General features: G+C 39.4%; 1 long non-coding RNA gene across 3 annotated transcripts in view; it reads left to right on the top strand.

The window, feature by feature from the left end:
- Positions 1 to 24,807, top strand: part of LOC129450735 (uncharacterized) — a 55,986-nt gene that overhangs the window by 16,163 nt on the left and 15,016 nt on the right. The window contains exon 3 of one of the 3 annotated variants that reach the window (XR_008646415.2): positions 21,289 to 22,077. The exons of the other annotated variants lie outside the window; for them this stretch is intronic. This is a non-coding gene — a long non-coding RNA (uncharacterized lncRNA). Of the gene's footprint in view, positions 1 to 21,288; positions 22,078 to 24,807 lie in introns of those variants that run through there. 3 annotated transcript variants of the gene reach the window in all.

Raw genomic sequence — 24,807 nt, 5'->3', positions numbered from 1 at the left:
GCCAACAGGCAAGAACAGTTTGGTCCTTGTTCAGAGGAACGGCTGGCAGTTTTGTGGTCAGGGTGTGTCCACCCGGGGCCTGCGCCTCTCCCGACCGTACATTTGGAGGGAGCCCCAGGAGGTGAGCTCTCCTGACGGGCAGCTCATGACAGATCAGTCCTGCTATTGTCATGCAACTGGTTGAGCTGGTGGGAGGTCTCCATACACTGCCTTAAGCAACAGCACTTATTTTGTAATGTATGTATGTTTTGTGCATCCTCAACGAGAATTTCAAAATGCAACAGCTGACATCCTGTATGGGGTAATATAAGAAAGACATTTTGGTTAAAGTTTAATGTATAGACTGATGCTAATGCTGACTAGAATGTGCTGACACGGGAGTTGTTGTTTCTGAATGCTTCTGAGGGGATTGTGTCACACTGAAGATCCATCACCCTATAGTCACGTTTGTTTGTTCGTTCAGACATTTATTAATTGATTATTAATTTATTTGTTTTTTATGCATTGAATAACTGATTGCCTGATTTGCATACTCATCCGAAGCGACTTAGGAGTGCATTTATTGAATGCGTTTTTATGCTAACTGTATGTGTTTCCTGGGGATCGAACCCACAACCTTGAACACTTAAATGATTCATTCTGACATAAAAATGTATGCAGTCTTTCCAAATAAAAATTACATTTCATCTTGCTCAGGGCATGTAAGACCAATACAAACTCAAAGTACCAAGTTCTTTGTTGCTGTTGGATGAGACCATTTTTATTTTCTTATTGTTTCCTCCCACCGCAACTCACACATCATTTTTGTTCATGGGTCCAGCCAAGATCCCCCGAGTATCGTTTAAATGTCTGAATACGGCGATGAACAACCATACGACTGTGGCCATCAACCCCCATAACACATCAAAATAGAGCCTTCAACAACCTGTCTGCAACTCCAGATCAGCTACTCTGTGCAGGTTAAAGTTCAGCTTACTTACACTTGGTCTCCAGCGCCCTGACTGTTTTGTAGCCCTATCTGTTTTTAAATCCAAGTGACATCACTGGTGCCAGTGCAGCCTTGTTCATTTACTGCATGTCTAACCTGGTTGGCTGGGTGACTCATTAGGTCTTTAATTAAGTGCGGGAGGTATTGGGGTCATTTGAGCAAGGGGTGATTTACCCTCACCCTCTGACACCACCTGCATGAACTCATTTATGACTCAGCTAACAGCCCAACCTTCCACAGATTAAGAGATGACCTCACGCCCGTAGACGGCTCATGTTTATGGTTTGGGAGGAGAGCGGTCAGCCTTCCTGTCTGGACACATCAGCTTTTATTTCTACAAAGGAAAGCAAAATTTTAAATTAAAATCAATTTGCTTCTAAATGTCTCATTTCCCAAAGGCAACTTTGAATATCGAGGTTAATAATGCGTTATTGATCATATCAAAGGTCAGAGGTTGACTGCGGAATCCAAAACATCACTAAATGGCTAGATATTTTTATCTGTAATGTGGACATAACCTGGCATTCTTTTCCAGTGTCAACATAAAAATCGGTATAATAAAAATACTTATAATAAATATAATTTGTAACCACACATATTTATACGCGTAAGTTGCGTATGCGTGTAAGAGAATGTAGTATGAAGCCTAATGCTACGTACACATCAAACGCGGGGCATCGCGTTACTCGCTCTATAATAGATTACTCGCAGGATTTAACTTCGTGTCATGCCAATTTTTCGATCGAGTTGAATATTTTAAATTTGGGCGAAGACGCGTATGAAGTGAATAGTGCATGCTTTCGCGGCGAACGCACCACCCATATTGCGTCATTCGCATCGCCTCACGCAAGGACACGTCTGATCACGTCTTTGCATTGACTTTGTATGTAATCTACTCGCGCAAACCGTTGAACTCGCGTCTGGTGTGAACCCACAGTAGGAGATGCATTGCATTTTGTCGCAATATGCTTGCGTCTAACATCTGTGCACACGTACTAGTCACATGAACTATGCTTTGCAAGGTTGTGGGTTCGTCCGTGCGCGTATGTTCGCATACATGTAAAAAACAGACATACTCCTGGCTTAAGCTATAATCTTATGTGAATTTGTAACTATTTAATAAGGTGGTTATGAATTTGTACAAATTGAATGGTACAAAACGTTTGATTGTTAGACAAAAGCAAAAATGAAGCCTCACCCCTAACCCCCCCATTATACTCAGAAAGCAGATCATACTTAAACATGCAAATAAGATTTTATTAATTCATATGAATTAACCACTTCATTTAATAGTTACCAGTTGCCATGAGTGTTGACAATATCAGCTTTAATTTAATTAAAGTTTTTGCATTGTTGCACAGTGAATATATATATATATATAAAAACTTGAAAAATATACAATATTTTTATATGAAAAAATAATTTCCTGTGAGTGGTACTGTGGCTTAGTCGGTAGAGCGTTGCATTAGCAGCACAAAAGGTGATGGGTTTGATTCCCAGGGAACACACATAAAGATAAAAAATGGATACCTTGCAATGCACTGTAAGTTGCTTTGAATAAAATGCCTGTCAAATTTGTGAATTGAAATATATAGAATACACAGTATAATGCAATTTTTTTGTACGTCAGCGATGAAAATATTAAGCAAGTAACAGCGATGGTGGTCACAGAAACGATGTTGTTTTTATGACCATCTTAATTGCCTGTCAGTGTAGATGATCAACAGCTAGCCAGAGTTTCATTCATTTGACTGATTGTCCACATTTATTTGCACTTGCTGCTTTATTATATTATCTTCACAACTCGGATGACAAGACGGCCATAGTTTTACCTGACTCTGTCATGTATAGCCCTTAAAGGGTCAACATACCTCATGACTTCATTGACGTGTATGTTGTTAGTGTGGCCCAAGAGGTCAAAGTTCATTCTTATCGTCTCCCTGCGTCCCTGCAGCTGGCCGGGCGCTGCTTTATGAGCAATATCAGCGGCGGCAGGCCCTGCAATTGCTGTCGGTGAGTCAAAGGCAGAGGTTGTTTGGTTGATCTTGCACACACACAAACACACACACACGCACGCCCTCCCTGGGCCTTGTTTCTGTCTTTCCCACAGTGATAGCGATCTGAAGCATGCCATACAGAGCAGTCGTAGATCAGAGAGAACAACAAAGGGACTCCTCTCTCCCCACCGACCGTCTCTAGGGAGCAGCGACTGGGCCGTAGGGGCTGATAAGGGCCGCCTGGCGCCTTGCCACGCCCACCGATCCCACATATAGTGGCCCATGCCACCTGACACAGAGCACGACGTTTCCTCATATTTTTACAGGTGATTTGTATAGCGTGTGGTTGGAGAATGTTGCGATGCATAGATTTGCCCGAAACCGCATACACTTCGGCTGAAGTTTAAAGGTCACAGTGATTTTTTTTTAAATTGGTTAACATTACTTATATTTGATCGTTTTTTTGGTTTGAACTCTTATTAGAATTCTCTAGGAGAATTTTAGTGAGTGTAGGGACGTTTAGGTTCATTTAAAGCAGGATGTTTTGAGGAACTTGTAATTACAGACTGTAATCTTTTGATTGTCTAATTGGCTTTAAAGCACCCATGACAATCATGCCAGGATACACAGCCCTCTCTCAAGGGTTTGCCTTAGTATATTGGTGTAGCGTTTTGAACATTTTGCTGTTGACTAGGGTTGGGCGATGTCCCCATAAATTGGCAGTTGACGATGGTTACGTAAACCATCGCGATGGACGATGATATCGTTAGGTGGGGGGTATTTTAATTTTTCGTTATTATTCGTTATTATATAATTATTATTCGTTATTTTACTTTATTACTTCCACTGAAGAAGAATTGTGCACTTTTAAGCACTTTTTAATCTCTTTACATAAATATTTTTTTCTATTTAAAAGCTATAATTTCGTTATTTTACTAACCCAACGACTCCTCCACGCTTTCCAAATTTTGCACGTAAATATCTGTGCATATGTGCCACCAGTACTCCGTCAGAGAGCGGGTCTTCAGCACCGCGGGGAGCAGCCAGCACTTCAATCCGCAGCTTATTAAAACTAGACAAAGTGAACAGGGCCAGACACATCGAAATTTAAACATGGTCTGTGTATGTAAATCCCGCGTTTCGGTCGGAGTGTTGTTCCCGTTTTCTTGTTCTTGACGTTCGCTGAATTCTGGGTTTATATCCTAATCTGCCGCTTCAGTGCAGTAGCCTCAATGTAACAATGAGCACGATCTCCCGAGACACTACAATAGGCTACTAATAAATGATTAATATGGGCTGTTTTCTTGTACAAAATTAATTATTTTAAGATAAATGTACAACATGTAAAAAGACAAGATTCTAGCAATGTCAAGATTAGGGAAAATCCAGCTAAGACCAGCATAAGCTGGTGAGCTGGTTTTAGCTGGTCCCCAGCTTGGTTTAAGCTGGTTTTGCTGGTGTAGGAAGCTGGTTTTGCTGGTGTAGCAAGCTGGTATGCTGGTTTTAGCTGGACTTTTCAGTAGGGATGTAATTTATCATATCTAGAAGTCAAGTTTAAAATCTTGAGTACACTTTTACACTATGAGCATTTTAAAGGAAAACACCACTGTTTTCTTACCTCAACTTAGATTAATTTATACATGCCTATCTTTTTTAATGCGTGCACTTAATCTTTGTACAGCACATAGTGAATGTGTTAGCATTTAGCCTAGCCCCACTCATTCCATAGGATCCAAACAGGGATGAACCCAGAAGCCACCAAACACTTCCATGTTTTCCCTATTTAAAGACTGTTACATTAGTAGTTACATGAGTAAGTATGGTGGCACAAAATAAAACTTGGCAATTTTTAAGTGGATAAAAAATGAGAACTATATTGTATGGCAGAAGAGCACTTAGTTTGTAGCACTTTGACCTGGAAGTGTTTGGTGGCTTCTAAATATCTTCTAAGTTGAGGTAAGAACATAGTAAAATATTGAAAAATGGTTGTGTTTTCCTTTAACACCTATTAACTCATATAACTAATGCTAATATGTGTATGGGTAAATTGGTTGAGGTGGAAGCAAGCTCGTGCTCGGTCAGCGCGTCCCCTCACGGATGACACACCGCTTCAGATAAACTGTCAGCATGCGTACACACACACATTCACTCACATTGTATACTCAGCAGGTCTCACAAAGTGAAGACTGAAGGCGTCAGACAAGCGTTTCATTCCTTTTTTCACCCATTGTATGACGAGTGCGAGCATTTGGGCAACAGAGGATTCAATGTGCAGGCGCCCGCTCCAATGTCTCCGGCCCAGTCCGGTCCTTATTGTGAGCCAATCACTAAGACTGAATTGAACCCGGTTGTGGGTGCCAAGGTGGATTACGCCAAGAGGCCGGGGGTGAGGAGACGTCCAGTGGCAGGCCGGGCGGACGACCTGTGGGAAAGCCCGCTGGCCTTTCTTCTGAGGGAGAGTGTGGGAAAATCAACTGAAAGTTGGCACGTAGCTCTGAGGCCAGAGCTAATGGTAGGATGCCAGGCGATGCAGGGCATATGGTGGTTATTCAACTTTTTGGGTGCAAGAAGAGGGTTCGTGCTGTGCCTCTGCCTGCCCCAAAGTTACCCCTTCACCCTCCTTCTCACTGGCCACTAGCCTAGCACAGCAGATGGTAGTTTGGAGTAAAACTATGGTAGCCACAGGTAACAAAGAGCAAGAATAGATTAGGGGTTAGAATTAGAATGTGGCCAGTTTTCCAGCATTGGCATTTTGGTACAGGATGCGGTCAATAGCTTTTTCACGGACTGCTTTTTGTATACCTACTCAATGTCATAGATTTGGTTCCCAAAGAACCATTGTTTCAATGCAACAACATTTTGTAACTGTTACATGTCAGGTATTATATATTTAATGATAAGCAGTAAGGCACACCGAATGTTTACAATCTTTTTTAACTTATTGATTAAAAATAATGGTAATTGAATAAGAAAAAAACTTGTTTACAGTATATGTGCATATCAATTAAATAATCAAATATTAGCCTACAATATATACTGTATATAGTATCATGGCTCTACATAACCCCACCCCAAAAAAAAAAAAATGATCTAAAGCTTTACAGCTTTGCAAAATATTCCGAACATCTTGTGTGCTATCCCACAAGGATTGACAGTTGTTTGTATGGAAGAGGCTTGATTTCCACATGGCACACCAGGCCTGCATTTAGTGGCTTTGCCGCAAGAAGGCAGAAACTATTGGGAACATTTGTATTGCATGTTTTTGAGGTTAGGACAGCTGCTTCCTGTTGGATTATGATTTCTCCTAAATACTACCACCCTGGAGACCGACCTCCAACAGGCGGATCATCTTCACTTAGACCCGCTGCCCATCCAAGTGTGGTCAGCTAATCCTTAACATAATTCTTCAAATCACCTCAGTGTGAAGCTGACAGCGAATAGTGGGACAATTACTGTACATGATGTCTTATATCAACTTAAATTAAATAAAAAAAAGGATTACAAATCACAGGGTCAGGGGATTAGTGAACCATGGGACTGCTTACCCCAAATCACCTGAAACACTACCACACAGGTACATTTTAGAGAAAAATGCTTTTTTATAATTATTTCATGGAATAGGCAATATTTTGATTTGGGTTTATAAATAAAGGTTTTGGTTTCAGGCAAATCTTTGCTTTAAAATGATGTACAGTTAAGCAATTTAGTGGTCACTTCTTTTTTCGAGGGCGCACGATGCGAAGTTCATTACAACATGTATGCAGCACGTCATGTGTGTGGTTTCTTCATTTTAAAATATGTGTTCGGAACCTATGTGCATCACGTGTTTGTCAAAATAAGTGCCTGCTGCAGATGTGTCTAAAGGGTTCATGATGAAAGAGACGCTCATGTTTGCCAGATACTCGCATAATCTCATGCGTAATCAGAGTTTACCGTTAAGGGAGTGTCTTGTGTGTATTTTGTGAACGTGAGCGTCTCTTTTATCATAAACGGTTTTGATGCGTGTGCAGCAGGCACTTATTTTGACCAAACACGTGATGCACATGGCGCAACAAGCACATATTTTGAAAACACGAGCAACACACATGACATTCCGAACACATATTTTGAATTTGCCCCTCTCGGAAGAGCAGTCACGACCCGCCACTGACATTTTTAAAGGGTACTGCCCCAGTAAAAGCTAGGGACCATTTTTTCTGACAGTGTTTGGACAAAAAACCAGCTAACCAGCTGGCAAGGTAATATGTTGGTCATTCTACAAAAAAGGTGGAAATGCTTGTCCCTTGCTTTTGCAGACCCCTTAATTTGACCCAATAATCCAATAATGATATATCTTTAATAAATATAGACTGTCCTTCAAATGATGAGTTTATTTATTTAATTTTCTTTTTTTTCCTTTTTTTAAACTTATTTTTAAATGTCTGGTCCTGAAAATTGCCCTGTCCCTTTGATCATACATGATAGTTGAACTGTGTACTTATTAAAACCATGTTTTTTATAAAACAAATCTAATTTACATTTACATTTAACCTTGTATGCATTTACTACAACACTGAAATTGTAAAAATACACTATTAATATGAATAATATCAAATAAAGATTTGTCCCCCAAATTAATGTCATTTGTGTTACCCTACCCAAAGTACTTTTATTTTAAAACAATGCATCAGCTCTTTGAAAATTTTCCTGGGTCAAAAGGTCAGTTGAAGAAGTGCAGTGGATGAAGGCAAAAGGTTTGTGAGATGTCTTACTTTATTTGTCAAAAATATCATGATATATCTAAGAATTTTGAGATAAGATTTTTTGGATGTCATTAGTGTTACTCTTTTTTTATAGCTGGGAGTGTTAAGATCTTTACATAAAAATACATTATACTGAATAAGTATGTGATTGTTACATCTCTGATGAAATAGCACATGGCAGCCATTTTGTTAAAAAAAATGTTTCCTGTAAATTGTCATTGGTGTTACCATCATTGGTGTTACCGTCATTGGTGTTACTTCTCTAAATGAGTACTTTCTAAGCACTATTCCTTTAACTGACCAACATAAAAGCATAAAAACAAAACAAGATGGAAAATGTTCCAGTTTATAAGTTTTATCATAGAGGCTGTTTACACTTGGCATTAACATGTGTTTTTTGTCGATCGGATCACAAGTGGACGACGTTAATGCCAGGTGTAAAGGGTGTTCAAAACGTTTTGAGCTCGTCCACTTTCGACCACTTTCAACCACATCCAGAGGTGGTCGAAACCACTGTCCATCGGATCGCTTCGAAAGTGGACAAAAGAGACGGATTTAAATACCAGGTGTAAACGTAATGTGTCTCTCGTCCACTTGTGATCCGATCGATGAAAACACATCTTAATACCAAGTGTAAACAGCCCCATATTCTTACCTATTATTATATTCCCATTTTTTCAGGTATTGAAGATACAACTTCATGGATTCTTTATTAAAATTTATTAAAAATTAAACATAGATTAAGCTCCCCGTTTTGCGGATTCATAGATTTGACAAGTTAATTAATGCTATAAAAGACGTTTTGGGTATGTTGAAAGAAGTTCATTTAATCAGATTTCCATCACCCGAATTCCACCTTTTCTGTAGAATGACCCATGTAAAAAAATAGTAAAGGTAGATAAAGGTATGAGCATTTTCCCATGGTAATATGTGGGGTTGAATTTTGCAGTGAGAAAATCCAGTGATTGATGTTGGACTGCTGTGTGTTCAAACATTATACAGAGAGTTTATTCTTATTGTGCCAATTCAGAAGCCTTTTTCAAATGCCACACTGCCAAAACAGGAAGGGATGCCATCCAGAATACTTCACTGTCATGCTATACAATTCCCTCATAATTGACAACATTCAAGTACTGCTGTTCATTCAGACATTTATTTCATGCAATGCTTTCAAAGATAATGAGCACTTAGACATGTCTAATCAGAGTATCCTCCAACTTTCTAAACTTAACAAATTCCAACCTAAAGCTTTTTAAAGAGTTTGTTCCTTAAATGACCTTTGTCACTTGCATGCACTTGTTTTTGTCTGCAACTGATTGATAACAGTTGGCTCCACTCGTTTTGTGCGTTTTCCTTCACAAACATATACTGGAAGAATCATTTGGAAATCCTTTGCTTATACAGCAGCTGCTGACGTCATTAGCTGACAGTATAATATTGTGGGGAGGTCTGACTGGCCTGTGGCAGGTGTACAGATGTATTTTTAGAATGGTTTCAGAGCTTTCTGAATGGACAAAGGCAAACACTGTCACATGTGTGACATGTAGTCCCAGTCAGGTTTCATTGAGAAAAACTTTGCATATTTTCTATCTATAAACAGTAGTCATTATAATTACCCCTGAAATGAAATGCCTGTCATCATTTATTTATCACTACACTCTAAGAACGAATGTGTTAAAAACAACACATTAGTGTTGATTCTGGGACAACACACTAACTGCGTCGTCCTGGAATCCACCCATCTCTGTGTTATTATTGAAATAACACATTTTGTGTTACTTTTAACACAACATGTGTTATACTTGAACACAAAATCAAGACAAAATGACTCATTATGTGTTAAAATTATGTGTGTATGTTGGAACAATATAAATGATTTTCTTTTCAGAATTTCTTTTTTCTTGGAATACAGAGATCTTGGCACACAGTCTGAAATTTTTGCACGTTATAGAACATTTAAACGCTGCCTCCTAAATATTTTTTTGTCATAATGTTCAATTTTCAGTTTTTTGCATTTGTAGCAAGCATTTTGAGAGATGTTTTGTCATTCAGAGCCGTACAAGCGAACCCCAAAATCCAGAATAGCATTTGACAAGTTGATCCACTGCGTCTCGCAGCACAAAGTATGACATACAAAGTGCGAAATACAAAGAGACAGAATATAAAGACAGATTAAAAGTGAAAGTGACGTGATTGTCGAAACGTGACCTCTTCATTTAACCCATCCAATGAGTAACGCACACCCGGAGCAGTGGACAGCTTTTTTCACATTATTTTTAAAGCCTGGGTTAATGTTCTTATTTTTTAGATTAATTTCATTGACTTGAGAAGTACAGCATGTGATGAACTGTTGCATAAGCAATATATAGAAAAATATATAGATTAAATGGATCAACCTAAAAGGTTACTTCAAATAGTAACACCTAAAAAAATCAGTTTTTTAACTTATATGTTTAAGTAAAACATATTTGTGGACGTTTTTAGAAAGTTGAAAGAAATCTACATTTCTTTTGGTGTTTTTAGTAATTTTTTAAGTTTTTTCAACTTTTTCAACATATTTTGGTTAGGTTTGTGGCACATTGAAACGTAAAAAGCAAGTTTGCCTTAAAATTTTGAGTTAATTCAACTTAAAAATATTAGTTGACACAACATTTTAACTTTTTTATTTAGTTAAAGGCGGAGGGCACAATGTTTGAAAGCCAATGTTGATATTTAAAATCACCTAAACATACACACCCCTACCCCAATAGAATCCGGACTTTCTTTTGATAGACCCGCCTCACACATACGCAACCCCGGCAAGGATGTCGGTTAGTAGACACGGCCCTTACTGCTGATTGGCTACAAGTGTGTTTTGGTAATTGGCCCGACTCCCTTTTCCAAAGCGTTTTTCAAACATTGTGCACTCCGCCTTTAACTAATATATTTTAAGTTGAATTAAATCAAAATTGTAAGGCAACCAGGTAACTTACTTTTTTATCATCAAAATCTGACTTTTTCCATGTTTAAGTGCTATAATTGGGTCCCGGGTGCTTCTATAAACCTAGAAAACATGGAAAAGATCAACCAGTAACTTAGTTTTGGTAAACCATTCTCTGAAAGCATGCAAAAGTATAGGTCATTAGAATTTAGCTCCCTTTGTGATGTCAGAAGGGGATAATACCGCCCCTTTATCTGAACTATCCAACCACGGTGCTGCCATTTAGTGCAGATATCAGCTCATTTGCATTTTAAAGGACACACCCAAAAACAGCAAATTTTTGCTCACACCTACAAAGTGGCAATTTTAATATGTTATAATAAATTATCTATATGGTATTTTGAGCTAAAACTTAGCATATGTAAAACATTCTTTAAAAATTCAACATTATAGGATTATTATGTATTTTGCTAAGAAACCTGTCACTGCATGTAACACATTGTTTCATACTACACTCTAAAAACAATTGGTGAAAAAGGGACAAGTCCAGCCATTGGGTTAAATTAACCCATAGAATGTTTATATTTGACACAACAAAGGGTTAAAACAACCCATAATTCTAGGTTGAAACAACCCAGGTTAAATTACAACCCAACGGGTTGGGTTTGTTCCTTTTTTACCCAATGCTCAATTGAAAATAACCAAGCATTTTTTTTTTGGAGTGTATACAACTGTACCACAATTCTTTATCAAACCTGCAACAGCATTTTGAAATGTGAGTTACAAGAAAAAGTATGAAATGTTGCGTTTCCCACTTGGTTTCAATTGAGATTTTTTAAAAAGACACTAACTCAAGCTTAAACACAGCCTGAAACTTAAAAGACCACAATAAATCTTGTGAGCTCACTTTTCATACAAATTACCGCTATAAAACTACTCATCTCTGCCACTGCTCCACTGTCTCTTTAAATCAATTTTTATGAAGAGTCTACAGTCCGTCACTTCACACACCATATCTGTGCTCAAGTTCCTGTTGCCAATAAAAGATCTTACAATACAAGAATATATTTCACTGTAATAGAAAGCGATAGAGACTGCCTCAGCATAGTTCATGTCCCCACTACGGAGACTTAGGAGGAAGGCGGGTGGGAGGGAGTTATTGGCGTGAAAACGTTCTTCGGAAGTCATAGTTCCAGGCGACGTGCTTTTGGCAGCCCCCTCCATTTCCTGTGAGCGGCCGACGCGGGGCAGGGCGGTAGCCAGGAGAGTGCCAGAGGAGAAAACGAGAGAGAGAGAGAGTGAGGGCGGTAGGAGAGGGGGAGAGTTCAGCAGAGAGCAGAACTTTCCCACAGTCTGGGGATTTGACACATGGCTCTCACACATTCCACAGCCTGTGGCCGGTGGGGTCCGAGCCAGTACTGAGTGTCAGAAGCACAGCCTGGTGGACGAGATGTGAGTGTGTGTGTTAGGATATAGTGTGCCGCCCTTGGCACTCACACCGGTGTGGAGATACGAAGGGATGTGTGTGTATGTAACTCACGTGGTGATCTTAACCCTCTCTAGACCAGGCCGAGTGTGTGCGGGCGTGCCTGTGTGTATTTTTAGATCCAATGATGTGGATGAAGTCTGTCTCCTGTGTAGGAGGAAAACTAAAGCTGTCTTGTTTATTTGTACTGAGTAAGTGTCTTCAAATGTAGTAAATGACTGTGGATTCCTCTTTCAGCTTCTTGAATTCATCTTTGTACTTACAAGAAACGTGCAGTTACATTTTTACACATTTGGCTTTTTATCAGTATGTGTGTTCCCTCGGATCGAACCCACAAGCTTTGCACTGCAAATGCAATGCTTTACAATTTGAGCTACAGGAACTAATGAAATCGACTGAATTGTATTTATGTATTTAATCACCAATCAATGTAATTTCTGCAATATAGATGATCTGGATTCAAGATATTCCGTCCAGCTCCTATACAGACAAAATATTTCTTTTAGTCAAAAATGAGTCACGTAACACCCCCTTTTGACAATTGATCGGTGACTACAACATCCTGCGCTGTTTCCCCCCTCCATCTGTTAAGCTCATCTGGGACGAACATCAAGGCGGTCTTCTCTCTTCTCTGACTGTGAAAGACCATGAAACAGGTGGCTGTCTGGCACAATCATTAGCATCACTTGCTCAAAACCGTTTAGACCAAAACTAATAATGTGTTTGTGGCATCTTTGTTTCAGAGACAAACGAAAGTTGTGCAGTGAAGCAGTAGACCCGATCCTGTCTTGAATCAGTGTTGGTCTTTTCTGGTTCAATCTTTGTACATCATATTTCCCTCCTCCTTTGTGGGACTGGTCTTTGAAGTAGTGGCCAAGGCCACGTGGCCCTGCCTCTTACTCTCCCCTGTGCCTCCTAAATAAATGTTCTGCATGGTGTGATTTTAAAGGAACGAGGAGGTCACCCTCTTGGCAATTAGAACCTCAGCGAGGAAAAGCAGGGCATGGGAAAGCAAAACTGGAGACGACAGACCACCCGTAAGCTTTGATTTAAAACGTGGGTTAGGGGATGACTCGAGGGAAGAGCGAGAGGGGAAAGGAGTAACTGGAAAGGGACACCCGACTGGGAAGGGTGGAAAAATGCAGGGCGGGTCGGCGTGGGGCGGTTAATGAAAGGGGGCCAAATCATTTCTTACTTGAGTGCCCGTCTGCAATGGGGCTCAACCGAATCACAAATTGGCAATTAAGGAAAGCTCCTGAACTTTCCTCTCCCTCCCGGTCAGGGTCAAGATGAAAACATCTCCAGATAAACGGGCTGCCTGGCCCTGGGAGTATATTGTTATAGAGGGCTGGTAATCAGCTTGGTGCTTATTCTGTGTGCCCCTAAACAGCAACAAAGGCCGGAAATGGAGGTAGAGGCCGGAGCCCTTTCTTACCTCCGACACAGTAACTTGTGGGATAATTAGGAGCTGATTTTGGAGTCAGACCTTCTGTCATCATAGTCCATTAGTTTCAGGAGACCTTCTCCACTATTTAGTTTCCTCTTTAAAGCACCAAGTAACATGAATGGGGAAACTCTTTCTGCTACTGTCTAATGTCCCTATTGCTTGTCTAAACACAAGGTGGATACCTCTGTGTCCGTCATACAAGAAGCATTACATCCCCAAGTTCCTCTTCCTGCTTTCTTCTCCTGTTTCTCCCAGGATGGCTCAGAGATGTTGAGGGTCTTTGATCTATGGGTGAGATGTTTTGCTCGGCAAGTCGGGCGCCAGGCGGTGCACCCCCTCCACATGCTCTCATGTACACACGCTCACTTACACCCTCATCAGCCCCATCCGTTCTGTTCCCCCGGTGTGTGTGTGAACATGGTGGATTAGTGGGCCCTTGAGTTCTTCTAATGAAGGTTCCTGTTTGATCTGCAGGGCCCCAATTACCCTGCACAGGATCACCTATTAGCGCAGACCTTCCACTGACCCAACGTTTTTCAAACCCAGCCACACTGTGACAGTCGGTGATAAGTCTTGCTTTTTGGTCTTTTATTTAAAACTAATTTGACATTGATATTTGTTATTTCATTAAAGAGATAGCTTAAAATGAAAATAATGTAATTATTGACTCACCTTCATCTCGTTCCAAACTCGTAAGACCTCCGTTTATCCTCGAAACACAGTTTAAGACTTTTTAGATTTAGTTCGAGAGCTCGCCGACCCTTCATTGAAAATCCACGTACGGTATACTGTCGTGTCCATGTACAGAAAGGTAATAAAAACATCATCAAAGTAGTCCATGTGACATCAGTGGGGCGCACCAGATAACACGTCATCCACGTCACTGCAGTCACGTGACCTTAGTCTCGCGCATGCGCTCCACAGCAGACGCAGAAGAAAAGAAAATGCTGAACAAAGTCGTAACTTTTCTTAATTTTTGGACCAAAATGTACTTTCGACACATTCTAACTGACCCACTGATGTCACATGGATTTGATGAAGCGAATGGGGCTCACAAACAGTTCGGTTTTGAAATTTTTTTGGGGGGGTAAACTATTCCTTTAAATCCGTTTCTACATCAAGATGCACATTTATGGTTCAGTAGTAACCATATAACTCGAAATCTACAGTAGTAAGTAATTGTCAATGATGCATATGGATGCCTAAACGATGTGGCTATGTGGGCAGCTGTCTCACAAAAACAAAACTAGATATTTATCACCTATCTGACCCCTGTCCAAACCTATGTAAATATTTAGTTAAAGGGAAGGAACGCTTTTCCGATATGCCGGTAAGAATCAAATGTGTGAAAGCTCAAATTGTATGCGAGTTTGCCCTGAATAAGTTTTCACATTTGATAATACAAAACTCCTTGTATATATATCCAGGGTATATGCCTGTCAGTCTCTGTGCATGCTAGTCTGTATTTTGGCCTGTGTGTATCCGCGCAAGTAGGCGTGTGTGTGGGTGTGCAGTGTTTGCCGTAAGGAGAGGGTACCTGGGAGAATTGCTTTTCAAACTCTCTTTTATGAGTGAGCTTCTTGTCTGTGCGCAAAAATATGAAAGAGGAAAAGCGAGTGTGAGCGAGAAAGATAGTGTAGCTCTGGGATAAGTGTATCTCTCTTGACCTCTGCCTCCTAATTCTATTTCGGAGAAGTATTTAGACGTTCGCCAGGGACGAATTCGCCAGCATGCACATTTTATGGTTGCCTCTCAGATAGATGGCTAGAAACACTCGGGGTACAATATACGGTTTGAAATGCACAAATATGAATTGCATAAATCTGGTTTTGTAAAATGTAGCAAACTGTGCTGTTCATGTTTTGAGGAGGATGGTGAGGCAGGGTAACACAACACATAGCTGCAGAAGGCGTTTGTGAGTATGTGAGGGTGAAAATATATGAGTTGTGAGTCTGTGGATGAGGAGAAATGGAAGAATGGATAGGCAGATGGATCCATTTCACCCCTTGAGTTTTATCTTCTTCGCTACAATGCAACATGAGGATCTTTTAATTTGGGAAGTGGGTGCAATGGACCAAAATGGTGTTTGGAAAATTTTAATTCATAATTCAAAATTGTATATGTCGGATGCATAATGATTAATCGCAATTAATCTATAGCAGAATAAAAGTTTTTGTTTACATCATATATGTGTGTGAACTTTGTATAATAATTATGTATATATAAATACACACACATTCATGTATAATTTTAAGAAAAAATATATATTTATATTTTAAGTATTTATATCTATATATAATATAAATTATACGTAAATATTCAAATGTATATACACATGTAAATATTTCTTAAATATTTATAGAAATATATACATTTATCTATACAAAGTTATTATACAAAGTTCACACGATTCTATTTATTCTGCTATAGATTAATCGCGATTAATCGTTATGCATCCCTATGTCACACACATGGATATAAAAGTATACACAACTCAGGGAAATTAGTAGATTAAACTATTTAAAGGCATAGGTCACCCAAAAATGAAAATCATGTCATTGTTTACTCTCATGTTGTTACAAACCTGTATACATTTCTTTATTCTGATGATCACAAATGGAGATATTTTGAGGAATGTTTGTAACCCGACCGATCAGAAGCACCATTCACTTCCATAGTATTCTTTTTCCTACTATGGAAGTCAATGGTGTTTCTGATTTGGTTATAAACATTCCTCAAAATATCTTCCTTTGTGTTCAGCAGAACAAAGAAATTTATACAGCTTTGTAACAACATGAAAGTGAGTAAATAATGACAGAATTTTTATTTTGGGTGGACTATTCCTTTAAGTGTTACAAGTATTGGAAGTCACAATAATATGTTATGTACAATAGTATAATTCAATCACATAAAGTTAAAAATTACCACAATATCATGGTTAAAAATTTACTTTACGCATAACACTGCCTCTTATCTGCACCGAGTTACATCAATTACAGTAAACAGACCCTGAGTACTTAAATGCCAACTGTGTAGTAGGTAAGCAATAAAACAAGGCTGTGTTTCCCATCACGATTTGTTTTGCAGTCATTCCGAAAGCTTTGTAAAAAGAAAGAGCAAAGGCATAAGAAAAAGGCAACCGATTTAAAAAGATTAAGACGAGGGGAAGTTGGACGAGAGGTCTGTGAATGGCAACAAAACAACACATAGTAACAGTCAAAAGAACCATTCAAAGAGAAACACTACATGAAAAATGCTTGGACTTGCTAACCCAAATGACTCACACTGTGAAGGGGGGAAACGGTGGGAGAGCGGACGGGAAATGAGAGATGACATACTCGTTCCTCTTTTTGAGGGCCCCTATAACAGCGAGCCAGTGTGTGTGTGTGTGTGTATGTGTGTGTGTCCGGGCCCTGGGGGGCCCTCTCTGCGTGCCAGCGGGAGCCTGTTTGCTTCTGAAAGCATGTGCGGCACTCCCTGGAGGGGCCCCGGCAGTTTGTTGTGTGATCTTATCTGGCGCGTGCCTGGGCCGCCCTTTCCCACACTCTGCACGCTGCGCTGTCAAGCATGTAGGGTGGGGGGGGATGGGGGTAAGAGGGAAAAAGGCCCGGCCTGTCAGCATTACATGGACTTGACAGCCGTGACATAGTCCCCACACCCAAACCTCTTCAATCATCTATACGCATTCTCTCCAAAACAGCATATCTGTATGCACAATACGGTGTACTTTGCTCTCCACAGGGTAGCTCCACTCCGAACGCTCCGTTCGTCCCCTCCATCCTATTCTCCCGGAAAGCAGCTTTTCGCCTCCTTGTGCTTCTGAATATAATTCCATATCTTACAGGATTAGGTCCACTGCCATCAATGAGGAGTTTAGAAATATTTCTGACTCGTCTGAGAGATCAAAAGTTCTCTCTTAGAATGGAAGCTTTATAATATTGTGGCATGGTGAAGTGTCACCGCAGGGGAATCAGTCTGTAAACGTCTCTAAAAGGATCTTTCCATTCAAGCTTGGCTTGTTGAATTTTAACGTATAGTACGTAAAGTGCATATTCAAGTTTGTTCAAATTGCATGCTTTCAAAGTGAAATTTAACTTTGTGTTGATGTACTACACAGTATCGACAACTGTACTTGAGCATGTACTGAACTACTTCAAAAACAAGATAGGTTATCTTGTAAAGAGTAGCAAGGGCTGCAGGACAGTAACTATGTTTTTTTTGTGGTAAAAGTGTAGTAACCATGGTTTTTGGTGTATTGATTACTATCAGCAAAACCATGGTTTTATACAGTAACAATGGTGTAACTATGGTTTTTGAAAACCATGGTTGTCAAAACCATGGTTATTTTGTGGTAACCATGGTTTTACTACAGTAACCATAGTTTTTGGTTTTAACTGTAGTAAAACCATGGTTAATTTTCATAAGAGGATGAATAGATGACAAACAGAGAGAACTTATCCTAATAAAAAGTTTGCAAGTTGACATTTAAAACGCTTTCCACAAACATATCTGAAACCACAAATAAAAATCCTATTAGAAAAAGTCTCAAAACACAAATGCTCAATGGACAATCATGACCAACATCAGGGTTTAACTGAAATTAAAGCATTTACATTTTTTGTCCAGAATCTGTCTCAATCCAAATTAACATCACAACCTTACAATCTTCTAGATTGGAAATAACGGCTGTTTCTCAATTCCAAGAACGCAAAGAACGGACTTGCGTCCTTGTGTAGATCGAACTTGCCAGGCGACCTCGGAAGAACAAACTCAGAAGGTTGCGAAAACACAGAACGCACTTATGAGAATTGAGATGTGTGCGATCTTCCTGTTGGTCACCTGACCTCCGCCATATTTTTGCGGCAATGACTTCTGGGACGTGAAGCGATTTCAGCTCGCATGTCTGCACTCGATGCATCCTCGATATCAAGAACAGATCCGGGTATTTTTATGCGTCCTCTTTACTTGCGTTCTTGAGAATTGGAATGAACTTCGACTGTTAATGATGACGTAGAGCAAGGACACGAGAACGCGAGATCGCTGAAGAACGCATATTGAGAAACACCCAACGATAAATCAGAAAAGGGATCATGGCAGTTTGGAATAATTAACCCCTCAAAACAGTCCTCCAGCAAATGGAGTTCTTCAGCTGTAAGAGCAGCACTCCATTGTTCAAGAAGTTTAGTCACTGTACATTTTGAGTGAATGCCCAGCAGACCAGCAACTAAGTCAACATTTTTAAAACCTTTTCCAGCTGACTGTAGTACAGTAGGTGCCCGAGGGTTGTTACTTTAGAAGAGAGTAGGATTTCATTGAGTACAGGGCAAGGGCCCTCACAAGTCCATGATGTCCATGAGTGAACCACAACCAGTGTAAAGAACGTGTGCTGCAGGGTCTTTGCACAGTGAACAAGGTCCAAACCTTAGGGCGCACATACACTATCCAAACCAAACCGCGCTCGGGCGCGTTTGACCCCCAAAGCCTGGTTTGTTTGACTAGTGTGATCGCTCTGTTCTGTTGGTTAATTGCGCCGCGGCCGGGTTGCAGAGGTGGGCCGGAGCGCAGTTCACTTGGGCTCAAGGCTGTGGTGTGAGCGCAATCGCGCCTGAGCGCGATTCAAAAGGTGAAGACGTCAGTTGCGCGACCACTCACCTTCATCTGCCTCCGTTAAAACCTTTTCATGCAAGCAACAGGGTTACGTGAATGTCCGAGCTGCACACATGACAGATCAACTATGATGACATGTGAGAGGGCTGTCTGTAATTGCGCACCAAATGACTCGAAAAACACAGACTTATTATTACGGTGGGTTCCAGTGTTAAGAGAGAGCTTTACTTCCTGCTTTTTTCAAAACCATCGCATCTTAATGACGAAAGCGCGCCTGGACTCGGATCGATAAAAAGTACAGTGTGAGTGCGTGCACCTGGGGGAGTAGGGAGGGGTGACAATCGCGCTGGGGCATGGTTTGGTTTGGTTTGGATAATGTGAGTGCGCCCTTAAAGCTCACGTTCTTTCTGATCTCATTTTTTAAACCCTAGTTAGGGTGTAATGATGCTATAATAGCATAAATAATATCTGTAAAATTATAAAGCTCAAAGTTCACTGCCAGGCGATATATTTTCTTTAACAGAATTCCCCTTTCAATGCCTACAGCGAACAGCCGGTTAGGACTATACAGACCCATTTACTTCCTGCTTTAATGACGTCAGTAGAACAGTTTTTGACTAAACTCCACCCACAGAAATACGTCCATAGATATGTATAAAGGCTAGATGTCTCGCCCACGGTGCTGGCCAATTGAGTGGAACGTCCGCATTTGGCGGCCATCTTACCACAGGCAGCTCGCTCACCCGTAGCATTGAGTTTTAATGGGGCAGGTACTTTTAAATGACCATAACTTGCTTAATTTTCTACCAATTTTCAAACGTTTGGTGTGTTATAAACGTCAAAGATGTACCTATGACACAGCATACTTATACAAAAAAAATCATGAAACATTTTAAAGCATCCAGAATTATAGCCACGTTAATAACGTTTGTAAGAAACCAAACCGTTTGAAAATTGGTAGAAAATTGAGCAAGTTATGTACCTGCACCATTAAAACTCAATGCTATAAAAATTGGTCCATTTTTTAAGGACCAACCAGAACAAAGACCCAAACATCCAAAAGACTGCAGAATTATGAAGACGATGGATTTTCAATTCGAGTCCGCTGGTCCATTCAAAAGTCTCTGTACAGATCGAAGCCGAAAGACTGCTGTCCTGCTCTGCAAGTGCATGACCACCCTCCTCCTTGGGTAAATACAAAACCACTTTTGGAACCCAGTGCAGTTTGTCCCAAAAAAATCTATCAATCAAAACTGACTGAATTTTAAAGTTTGGTGGAGGATCCACACATACCAACCAATGCCAGGGATAGGACGCTAGCAAATTGTTTATAATTTATAAACGTCCCCTATATGACATTTTCTTGAGCACACATTTCCATTTAACCACAACCTTTAATTCTTTTAACAGCCCCTTCAAAGTTTCTCTGTACAATCGTTTCATTACATAAAAATACTGCCTCATTTTTAGACCAATTTCCTATAAGAAAACACTTGGAAATCTTTTAACAATTTTAACCGCAAATCAACATCTTTCTGACAGCTAATTAAAAGTACAACATCATTAGCATATGCTGATAATTGAAACATATTTGAACATTGTGGAATATGAAATCTATACAAATCTGTTCTTAGATTATTTAAAAATGGCTCAATTGCCACCTCTAAAAACTTTAAAAGTCACTCTCAACGTCACTGTACAAAACCTTGACCATAGAAATAAAATCAGAACTAAAGCCAAACCGCTTTAACACATCCCTTAAATAATTTTGCCCATCTCGATCAAAAGCCTTTTCTTGGTCAAGTGACAACAGGCCAATTTCTAAATTGAGACTATTACCAAGATTCAAGAGACAGCGAGAGGGGGGGAGAGAGAGAGAGAGAGAGAGAGAGAAAGAGAGACCCATTTACAGCCATTCAAGCCAAAGCTTATATTCATGTAGCGTAACTGGTAAATCATTGCGTATTAGCAATGCAAAGGTCATTGGTTTGATCCCATTTGATAAAATGTATGGACTGTAAGTCATTTTGTATAAAAGCGTCTGCTTTTTCTGCAGATACTTTCTACAAATAAAGTTGTGCTCTTACTTGTCTTTGTAAAGGACCCTGCAGGCTGTCTGAAGCTGAACGCAGAACAAGATGGAGAGAGCAGGATTGAACGAAGGATCTTTTACTCACGGCTGATCTCATCTCTGATCTGACTTGCTGCAGAAGCAAGACAACCCTCTTTTCCTTCTGCTCTGTTTCTCTCCCACACTATTTCTTCTGCTCTGACAGTCTGTCTTTCTTTTCATTTTTTACTTGTTTCGCACTCTTTCCATACCAGACAAGAGCCAACCTGAACCCAAACCTCATCTGATCCCTCCATTGCCCTCGAAGGCATTTAACGCACATGCACACACACAAATGTTGTAAGCGCACCGACAACGATCACAGATTACCGGCACGCCGCGTGAATCCGATGTTTTGAAAGAGCTGACATGTGATGTAAATAGAAACACAATGCAATGACATGACTTCTGATCAGGATCAGTTTCAAACAGGCCTTCTCACTTATCTCAAAGTGGATGTAAAGCTTAAATTGATTAGTGTTGAATTGCAGACAGGGCTTTCGAGATTTTTGATTCAAACTTTCAGAGTAGGGCAAGGTGAAGCTAAACGTAAGTTAAGCCATAAAGAGACTTTTATTCAGATGCTAAAGTTAAGCCATAAAGAGACTTTTATTCAGATGAGACCGGCCGTGCAGCTCAGCTCTTGTGACGGTTTGGAAAATGACTGCTTTCATGTTTTGGACTTTCTTTTCATTATAAAACTCTTGAATACCAAATGAAAGCATTTAAAAGAATTGCTTTGTAAAATCATAGCTTCAGATGAAGATAGCATAGATAACAAAAGATGGCATGTGCAAACAAATGATGTTAAACCTTTTTTTCCAGATTTAACTTCAATTTTTTTACTTTTTCAGTTAATTTCAAACGAAAGATTTCAATCTGATTTTAGTGGATGTAAGAATTCAGATTGCATTAAGTTCATACACTGCAAAAAATCTTTGCTGCCTTATTTTTTTAAATTAATCATTTCAACTTACACTGAAAAAAATTATTCATTCAATTTAGTCAATTTTTTAAGCTACATTTACGCAAAAGTTTTTTGTTTTGTTTTGTTTAGCTATTTTTTGTTTAAATGTAGCTTAAATAAATTGATCGCGACAACTTACCTTAAAAAATTGAGTAAATTGAATGAATAATTTTTTTCAGTGTAATTTATCTTGACAAGGGATGAGTTGCTTATTTAAGAGAAAGTTGTCTTATTTCAACTATATTTTATAAGTTATAACAACTCATCTATAGTCATGGGAAATAATAGTAAGTTAAATTGACTTGTTAATCAGCAAAGAATTATTTACATTGCAGGGTATACATTACTAAATATTTCACTACAGTATGTTAAAGGTTTAGCGGAGGATTTTCACGAATTCTAGAAAAGAACCGCCTTAAAAAATGCAATTGAGCAACACTCCTGATTGACAACTAGGAGGACCAATAGTCTTGATGTTCCACCGGAAAAAGACAAATCGTCCGCAATACCTTTAAATAACCTGAAATGCCTCAAACTTTCTATATCTATGTACCTTTGAGGAACCAGTATATACCTCTAAGATACCAATGTTAACCTATGAGGTACCAATATGCACATTTTAGGTAAAGAAGTGTACTTTTTGAAAAGGTACCACCCCAGTGACCGCTTTTGTACCTTCTTGTACCTTTTATCTAAGAGAGCAGAATTGTTTAGCCTTTTCACTGATTTCAGAAAGGACAATTACTGGAGACTTTTTTTACAAGGGGGAGATTTTAGAGGGTTTTGCAGCGAAAGGCAGTCAAATTTGTTAAATACCTATGTAATGACTTTTTTAACTAAAGTATTTATGAAAATAGGGCATTTCAATTAAGCTAATAAACTTATATGAGTTAATTATGGGGTACTTAGTAGAGCTTGATCATTTTTTTAATATGAAACATCCTTTAGCTTATTGCATTATAGAATAACAAAATGGCTCATAGAACGCATACTATGTTTATTATAAAGGCATGTTGACTGGTAATACATTTTTTGCACAGTGTTACTGTCGCTTAGTTGGTATAGCAGTGCAAAGGTTGTGGGTTCAATGCCCCAGGTTACACACACTGATAAAAAATACCATGAATGCACTGTAAATCACTTTAAATAAAAGTGTCTGCCAAATGGATAAATGCACAGGGTTCCTATAGCTGAATTGTTAGGGACAGTGGCATCACCAAAGTGGTGTAATACCTAGAGTACTTGATGTAACCTTTACATTCAAAGCACTGTAACTTCTTTTAGTTAAAGCATTTACCAAATGTAAAATGTTGAAACATTGAGCTCAACTTTGCTTTTTACGCCACCACGCAACTCAGAAAGGAGCATCACGCCTTTTCTGTCACAACCACTTACATCAAGGCTGCCAATAGCTGCTCATAATCCTCTAGCTGGAACATTCATTAGAAACCAGAGCTTTGTGCCCGGGGGGCCAACCATGACTTTCCCAGGACAATTAAAGTTACTTAGGAGAAAAGATGGGGTTTGCTGAGGAGTGAGGAGGGATAGAAAGACAGAGCAATGGATACAGGGAGGGAAGGATGAAGAAATCCTTCACAGTCTGGCAAGAGACGACCAGACTACATTGGACCGGGATTATCTATATTCCTTAAGGGACTAATTGGCTGATGTGTGGGAAAAATCAACCCCAGTAGCACATCTACTTTTTTTGCAAAAGCTGTTATGCTACCCTTTTTTAATACGTCAGTCCACATAAAAGGAAAATTGCCGATAGCAACCTGTAGGCCAAGGGGTGTGTTCTGTGTTTGACTGGAAAGAGGATTTGTGATGGTCTTTGAGATAGGGAACATCTCCTTATCTACAGAGGCACCCAGTGTTACAGATGTTGTTATCCAGTCTGATCTGTCAGAGATGCACTTTAATGTTATAGGTTATAAGTCTTGCCCCAGGACAGGATGATAAAACAAAAGTTTTGGGCTGGCAACCTACTGAACCCTTGACCTCATTCTGACCCTATTATACGCTTTAGCTATTTGTAATTTTTTTGTTTTGTTGTTTTTTTAAATTGTTATTGAGATGGATCTTTATACTCCACTGTGTGTGGGTTTGTTTTTGGACATTATTGTAAACTATGATGGATATTTTGTGCAACATAAGCAGTTTTTTATTTACCTGCAGAGCTGCTTTTAAGAGTATGTAAGTTACTGATGTAAAGAAACCACTGTAATGTTAGCATACCAAAAGCCAGATTAACTAAACAGGGCGAATTAGCATAAGAGCGCAATTCCAAAAAGCGGCAATGGGAGTGGTAATATCTGTGGGTTATTTACTAAAAAGCGCAAATCGAAAAAAATGTACGAAAAAATTCTTGCATGAATCATTTTAATAATCTCCTCCCAAAAGTTTTGCCTCTGAAAGGGAAACTCCTAAAAAAGCATATGCAATAAGGTCAGTCGCAAAAAGAACTAAACCACACATTTTTAGCGCTAATAATCCTTTGCACGTCTTTAGTAAATCGATACTGTACATTGCTTTTATCTGTG

The sequence above is a fragment of the Misgurnus anguillicaudatus genome, chromosome 8 (assembly GCF_027580225.2).
Source record: "Misgurnus anguillicaudatus chromosome 8, ASM2758022v2, whole genome shotgun sequence".
Lineage (NCBI taxonomy): Eukaryota > Metazoa > Chordata > Actinopteri > Cypriniformes > Cobitidae > Misgurnus > Misgurnus anguillicaudatus.
The sequence above is the reverse complement of the archived record's forward strand: the minus strand, read 5'-3'. Positions and strand labels throughout refer to the sequence as shown.